The sequence below is a fragment of the Furipterus horrens genome, unplaced genomic scaffold (genome assembly GCF_987537825.1).
Source record: "Furipterus horrens unplaced genomic scaffold, mFurHor1.1.pri manual_scaffold_9, whole genome shotgun sequence".
NCBI lineage: Eukaryota > Metazoa > Chordata > Mammalia > Chiroptera > Furipteridae > Furipterus > Furipterus horrens.
In genome coordinates, this window is record NW_028327179.1 from 88734815 (window position 1) to 88741525 (window position 6711).

General features: G+C 56.0%; 1 protein-coding gene across 1 annotated transcript in view; it reads right to left on the reverse strand.

The window, feature by feature from the left end:
* The window catches only part of PLXNA4 (plexin A4), a 412730-nt gene extending 411728 nt beyond the window's left edge, over positions 1-1002 (reverse strand). Inside the window, exon 1 of the mRNA XM_090287527.1 lies at positions 371-1002. The gene's annotated coding sequence lies outside the window, so the exon portion shown is untranslated. The remainder of the gene's footprint in view (positions 1-370) is intronic.
* Positions 1003-6711: the final 5709 nt, after the last annotated feature.

Sequence of the window (6711 nt, forward strand, 5' to 3'; positions counted from 1 at the left end):
GGGCTGCGAATTAAAAGAAGATCACTCCCTCAGCCTGCCCGGGTGGGAGGCAGAGGCAGTCACACACACACCGAATCCCACCCCGAAAGTCCGGGCTAAGAGAAGTCTGAGTCCGGGAGCTTCAGAGAATGAACACGGGAAACACCTGCCCCGGCCGCGCAATACCTACGCTGGTGTCCAGGTGCGATGTGGGCAGGTGCCTGTGCGCGGTGTGTGCCTGTGTGTATTTGTGTGTGTGCGTGTGTGTGTGTGTGTGTGTGTGCGCGCGAGCGTGCAGCGTGCTGGCTCCAGGGAAGCCCAGGACTCCAAGACCCAGCCGGGTGTCTCCGCCGCCGCACCGCCCCCGCCGCCCGCCCGGCTGGCTCCTTACCTGCAAGCGCCGCTTTTGCCTCCTTCAGCCGGAGCGCCGCATTGACACTGCAGATAGGGCCGGTGCTGCTGCCTCTCGCCCTCTTCCGAACGTGTGCGTGTGCGCGCGTGTGACTGCCTCCTCCAGCCCCAGCCCCGAACGCAAATACTCCACCGAGGCACAGGGAACCCGGGAGGTCGCAAGGAGAACGGAGGGCGAAATCAGAGCCTGCGGGGCTTGACAGCTCCTCTTGCAGCGTCCAAGGTGGGCGGAATGTCCAACAAAAAGGTCGGAAATTGTGGATCGATTTCCAGCACCCCTTTCTTCCACCCAATCCCAGAGCTGGAGCAGTAGCGGCTCCGGGGGGCTGCTGTGGCGACTCGGGGCTGCCCCCCTTCGTCCCCACCCCCGAGGGCTGAATGTCCTTGATGCCAAGCGGGCACGGCGGCGTCACTCCGCGCCGCCCATGCTCGCCGGGTCGGGCCGTTGCCCGGGCGCGGCAAGTGCGCAGGGGACCCGCCGGGGAGCGCTCTCGGAGCCTCTACGCGCCTCCCTGGGCAGCGGCGGCAGCCCCCCGGCAGCCCGCGACCAGCCGCGCCACTGCTGCCCCCGCCCCTGCCGGGGGATTGGCCGGGCAGCGCCGAGGGGTCGGGGCTAGGGGGCCGCGGGAGCCGCCGACTGCTCCCCGGGGAGGCGCGGGGCTGCGGTGGCGGAGGCAGAGGCGGCTGACGCTGCGGCGGCGGAGAGCGCGGCCGCGGGCCGAGCCGGGCCTCGCGGGCGCGCCCCCGGCCCCCCGGGCGGGCTGCTCGCAAAGTTTGCAGGGGGCAGCGAGCGGGGCCGCCGCTGGCTCGGCCGCCGCCGGGGCTCCTGGGCTGCCTGCTGCCGCCGCGGCTCGCTGCTGCTGTGCATTGAAGCCCGGCCAAGCGCTGCAAAAACTCCAGCTGCCTGGCGCTCCCTGGGTCCTCCTCTCCTCCCTCCCGCCCTCCCCGCTTCCCTGCCTCCCTCCCTCGCCTCGTCTCCTCCCCTCCCCGCAGTCCGCCGCCGCTCCCTCTCTGGCTCGCTCTGGCTGGCTGGGAGCTCGCGGCTGACATCTAGACGGACCAAGAGCGGCCGGCAGAGGGGGCAGGGGGCGACTCCCCCGCACTCTTCGCCCGCCGCCGCCGCCGCCCGCCCGGCCTGCGCTTCCTGGCACAGACGTTTGCGGACCCCGGTGTCGTCCCGCCGGGCCCGCATGGAGCGACGCTGCCAGTGGCGGTGTGGGGCGGAGAAGGGCGCATACCTGGGAACACGGGCTCAGGGCGCGCACTGGAACGAGGCACACGACCTCCTGGCTCTGACAGTCCCAGAGACCTGCAAGTGTTCAGAGTTGACACAGGCACACGCAACCCGTTCTCCATCGGAGACCGGCCCCAGCAGCCCCCCCAAACGCCCCCACCCCACCCCCGCCATGGCACCCAAGGACGGAAGGCCTGGGTGTGGGAGCTTGAACTGCCAAGTGCCCTGGAGCTTGCCTAGTAACCTGACTTATGTTTATACGAAGAGGCTAATCTGGCTCCTCTCGTCTTGGAAACCCTGGATTCTACACCACAGCAGAAACGGACAAAACGAACGTCGGGGCAGTTTCTAAAGTCCAAAGAAATAAGTCACGATGTCGCTCTGGTTTAGACAGGCTGCTGGCAGGGAGGGGACATGTGCCAGGATGGGACGTGGGCAGCGCTGCCTGTGAAACTCCTACCCAATCCTTCTAGGGTTTTGCCCCACCCATCAAGAGCAGCATCAGAGACTCCCACCCTTGAGCACCGAACTTTATGCAACCCCCTCTTGCCCCACCCCACCAGCGTCCCAGGGAAGTGGCACCATCCATGGTGCCCATTAAGTCCCTCCTCAAGTGGGCGGCAATCAAGGATGACCCTCTAAAAGAGCCCTAGTTTCTGGCCTCCTACCTCACCTCTCTTCTCCAACTTACCTTTTTCCCACACCCAGCCACTGCCGGCCCATCACTGTTCCTCCCAACAAAACATTCAGAATCTCCCTTTCCATGGAAATGATTGACACGAGCATAAATTCCCACACCTTCCTGTAGGGGTTATGTTTTCACAGAAATCACAGTTGTAAACTGGGAAGACGTTAACACGAGCTGTGAGCTGACCGGCTCTAGGAGAGGCAAGGTGGACAGCAGGCAGGTGAGGCAGGGCCCACCCCCACAGGACCTCCCTGCAGCTCTGCCGGTGGCTGCTTCGGTGAGAAGGAGAGGAGCCAGGCCAGAGCCAGGAGGAGAGCAGACATTCAGTTGTCTGGTTAAAGGGTTTTCCAGGAGACAGAGTGGAGCCCTTTCAGCCTCTGCTTCTCTGCTGAGTATGGCATGGCCCAGAAAGCAGCGAGGAGTTATCTTATTAGCTTCTGTTAATACATCGATCTGGTTCCTCTCTTCTCAGAAACCCTGGATCCCAGACTCTGGATAAAGCACACAATATCAGGTTAATTTCGGAAGTCCAGAGAAACGCATAATAAAACAACTCAATGCTGCCGTTTCTTGGACCTCCATCCCGGCTGAGGGAGGCCAGGGACAAAGGTCTCTCTCCAGGCAGGACTGAGATTAGGGTGAGACAAGCAAGGTTCCCAGGATGCGAAATTTGAGGTGATCCTGCTCCGGGTCCTATAAGGCTGTCACCCTGATCCTGGCCCTGCTTCGAGGTATCTTTTCTAAAACTGCTGCACAGGACCATCCAGGCCCTTCCCAGAGATGGCAGCCCACATAACACTGTGGAAAACTCTCATGGGTTTACTGAAGGAATATGGTTCAATAAAAGCAGGGTGGAGGCGGGGCTGGGGGAAAAAAACCTTTCAAATGTCTGTTTGCCACTTGGCTTTCAAGGTATGCCCTAAAAATGCTGAAGGGGAGGAGTAAGTGAGAAAACAGCATGCCTTCCATTTTCAGCCATTCTGGCATGTATTTTTAATACAACTTGATTTTTTTCCCTTGTAGCCTGTATGTGGACGTGTGTGTGTGTGTGTGAGAGAGAGAGAGAGAGAGAGAGAGAGAGAGAGAGAGAGAGTTTGTGTGTGTAAATAGAGCTGTGAGCCATTTTCAGATGAATGGATGAAAAGTCAAAGACCTTTTTCTTTTTTTGTTTTTTTAGAAGTTGCAAATAAAATGTATTTATTATTCGTTATCTCCTGCCTAGTGTGTGGTGTCATTTATTTTCATTCAGAGAAATGACTGCCATGTGGTGCCTGAAGAGTAATAACAGAGCCCAATGACAGAGAAGAAATAAGGCAAAGGGCTCGCCCAACAAGGCGCAGGTGAGGGGCCCCAGCTAATTCTCCCGCCATTAATGGGGCCATATGGCCGACTGCCTTTTCTTTCCTTTCCCTTTCACTTAATACCAGGTGAAAGGTGTGCTGCAGGGGCAGTTATAAAGTCATAGTAAGGAAGAACAGGCAGGGTCAAATTAGCAACACTGTGGAACCTGATTTTCTTTTCATTATATATATTTTTTTCCCTCATCATAATTTTTAAAAATGCTGGCCCCTTGGACGTCTCTCTCAAGGTGGGAGAGTGGGACGGACAGGATGAGACGAGGAGGGCCTGGAAGTTAGAAGACCTGGGTCCTAGTCCTAGCTCTGCCACCCACTAGCTCTACAATTTGGAACAGATCACACCTTCTCAGTGATGCTCTCTTCTCACCTGACCCATTTACCTCTTAGAGATCATGTGACATTCAAAGGAGATGCTATCTATTCATGGGCTTGGAAACTGGAAGGTAAGTGCAATACACAGGTAATGAATTAACAGTGCTTCTCAGAACCACAATTTTTTTTTAATGGCACAATGCAATGAAGGTGGAAGGTCTTCTATTGTGCTGGCTTTTCTCTCTGAAAGACAATGGGAAAGGCAGCCTCCCGAACAGCTCAAAGTGGGATTCTGCAATAGGTACACATCTTTCTGGCTCTCTCAGTTCCCCCACCCCCCTGCCAGCTTGTCCGGAGCAAAGAGAGACACAAGCACTGTCCCGCTGGCAGTGGGTCTGTAAGTCACCCCCTGGACCCTTAGCCCTGTGAGGTAGGGAAGCCTGGTGGATCATTGCCTGGCCCCATGGCAACGTGAGGGAGAAGCTAACTGGCATATGGTTTTGTTAAAGCCCAAGTTCCAAAGAGGCTGTTGTGGGACAATTTGCTTGTGGTTTCTTGAGGGGTTTGCAGAGAAAAGTGTTGGCTCATCTCTCACGATGGACTAAAAGGGCCAGATTTAATAGGAGAGAGGAGAAGAAATCCTTCAGTTTCCCTTCACTGAGCTAGCTACCACCATTTTATTAGCCTAGAAACAGAACTGCTCTTTAAGTTGATAAAAGCCAGATTTGTTCGTTAAATAAATCACCAGAGCCTGGTGGTGCTATAGAGACGTCCCCCCCCCCCCCAAGAGCTGGCCCCCGCAGCTGGGTTTTACACAGAGCCCAGCGAGCGAAGATGAAAACCACAGGCAGCCAACAGCTTAAAAACCTACATTGTGCTGCCACCTGCAGGAGAGTAGAAATAGCAACATTATCCCAACTCAGCCAAGACAGGGCAGTGACAGTGGGCTGGATGCTGAGGCCAGGGTTGCAGACAGAAAGAAAGGCCCCAAATCCCCACTGACCCCTGCATTCTCTGTGTGGCCACATCTTCACTGTACACGCCAGCACCCTTCCATCTGCACCCTCTTTGAAAGCTGCCCTTCCGAGGTATCCACAGCAGCTCTCAAGCTGCTCAGTTCATGGAAACGCACTGATTCTTTCTTCTGTCTCCCAGGGTTAAGTAAGCCTCTAACCCAAGGGTCAGAGAAATGACTGTCCTCGGAGGAGGGTGGGGATGAAGCATCCTAACTGAACCTTGAACTTGGTGGCTGGGTACTGGAAGCAAACCTCAACTGTCCCAGGTTCCTCTGGCCTGAGTGTGCTAGCAAGAACACGAGGGTATCCACCTCTGAATTTCAGCTCCCGGCCACCACTGACAACCCCCTCCCTGTCTCCTTCTGCTATGTCAGAGACCCCCGGTGGTGGCTGTGCTTAGGAACAAGTCTGATCATGTTATTCTCCGCGGGTCTTGTCATGGAAGTCCACAACCATAAGCCATTTGATAAAAGACCATCTCTGCCTCTCCTCCACCCAGCCAGCCTGGCTGCTTTACTGACTTCCCAAACCACGCCATGGGGCTGTTGCCAAGAGGGGGCAGAGCAGAGGCAGATTTAACGGGGGGGCGCACTGGGTGCGCGCCCTGGGCCCCAACTTCTGAAGGGCCCTGCAAAACCCCAACTTTACACTTTTTTCTTATGACACCAAGTTTGGTTTCATTACTACACTGCATAAAATATGATTAACATGTATTATTTTCCCTCTCTTTTTTTTTAAGGGGCCCAATATTTTCTTCTGCGCCTAGGGCCTGAACTGACCTTAATCTGCCTCTGGGGTGGGGAGGGTGCTTACTGGGGCCTGAAAGCAGCTCCCATACCTCCCATGGCCCTAGTCTTACTCCCAGTCCCCCCTAGACCCTTCCTCTGCCACCCCCTCTCCAGAATTCTCCCGACTCCTTCAGCTAACAAACCTATCTTTTCAAGTGTAGGAACCAGAAGTGAGAAGGTACAGCAGGGAGGGGGTTATGGAAAGAGAGGTTGTGACCTGACTATTGCCCACGAAGAGCTGAGTCCCAGCTCTGGCCAGTTCCATATCTTGCTACAAGGAAATGTAAACACTTCAGTGTGACCTTTCCCAGGGGTTCAATCCCAGGAGACATGAGGTTCCACGGCAGGCATGAATTCCAAGAACTAGATGCAGTTCACGGTTCCTGCATGAAGGCTCCAACTTGCCTCTGCTGCATTTCACTTGCCAGGGAGCTTAAGTGGGTCCCTTGGCCCCTCTGCCTGGGGCACCAAGAACACAGGGTCCTCAAGCTGCTTGCCTTGTACCGAAGTTCGGTTTTGTGTGGATGGGTGGAACCTGCTTGACTGGTAACATGCATTTTGGAGCTGGTTGCCAGGTGGTCTGAGGATAATCTTCTAAATGACTCGCCAGCCTCCAAAACAGCCCTAGTGATGCTCACCAGCTGGTAGGCATGCCCTCATGTGGTCCCCTCCCGCACAGAACCAGAGCTGATTTGGGCAGCCAAGAAGTGACAGTGTGTGACTTCTGAGGCTAGATCATAAATGACAGTGTAGCTTCCAGCATGGTCTCCTGGATCACTCTCTCTGGGAGAAGCAAGCTGTCTGCAGTGAGGATCTTCAAACAGCCTGTGGAGAGGAACTGAGGCTTCCCCAGAACAGCCAGCACTAACTTACCATCCCACGAGTGAACCATCCGAGAAGGGGATCCTCTGCCCCAGCCAAGTCT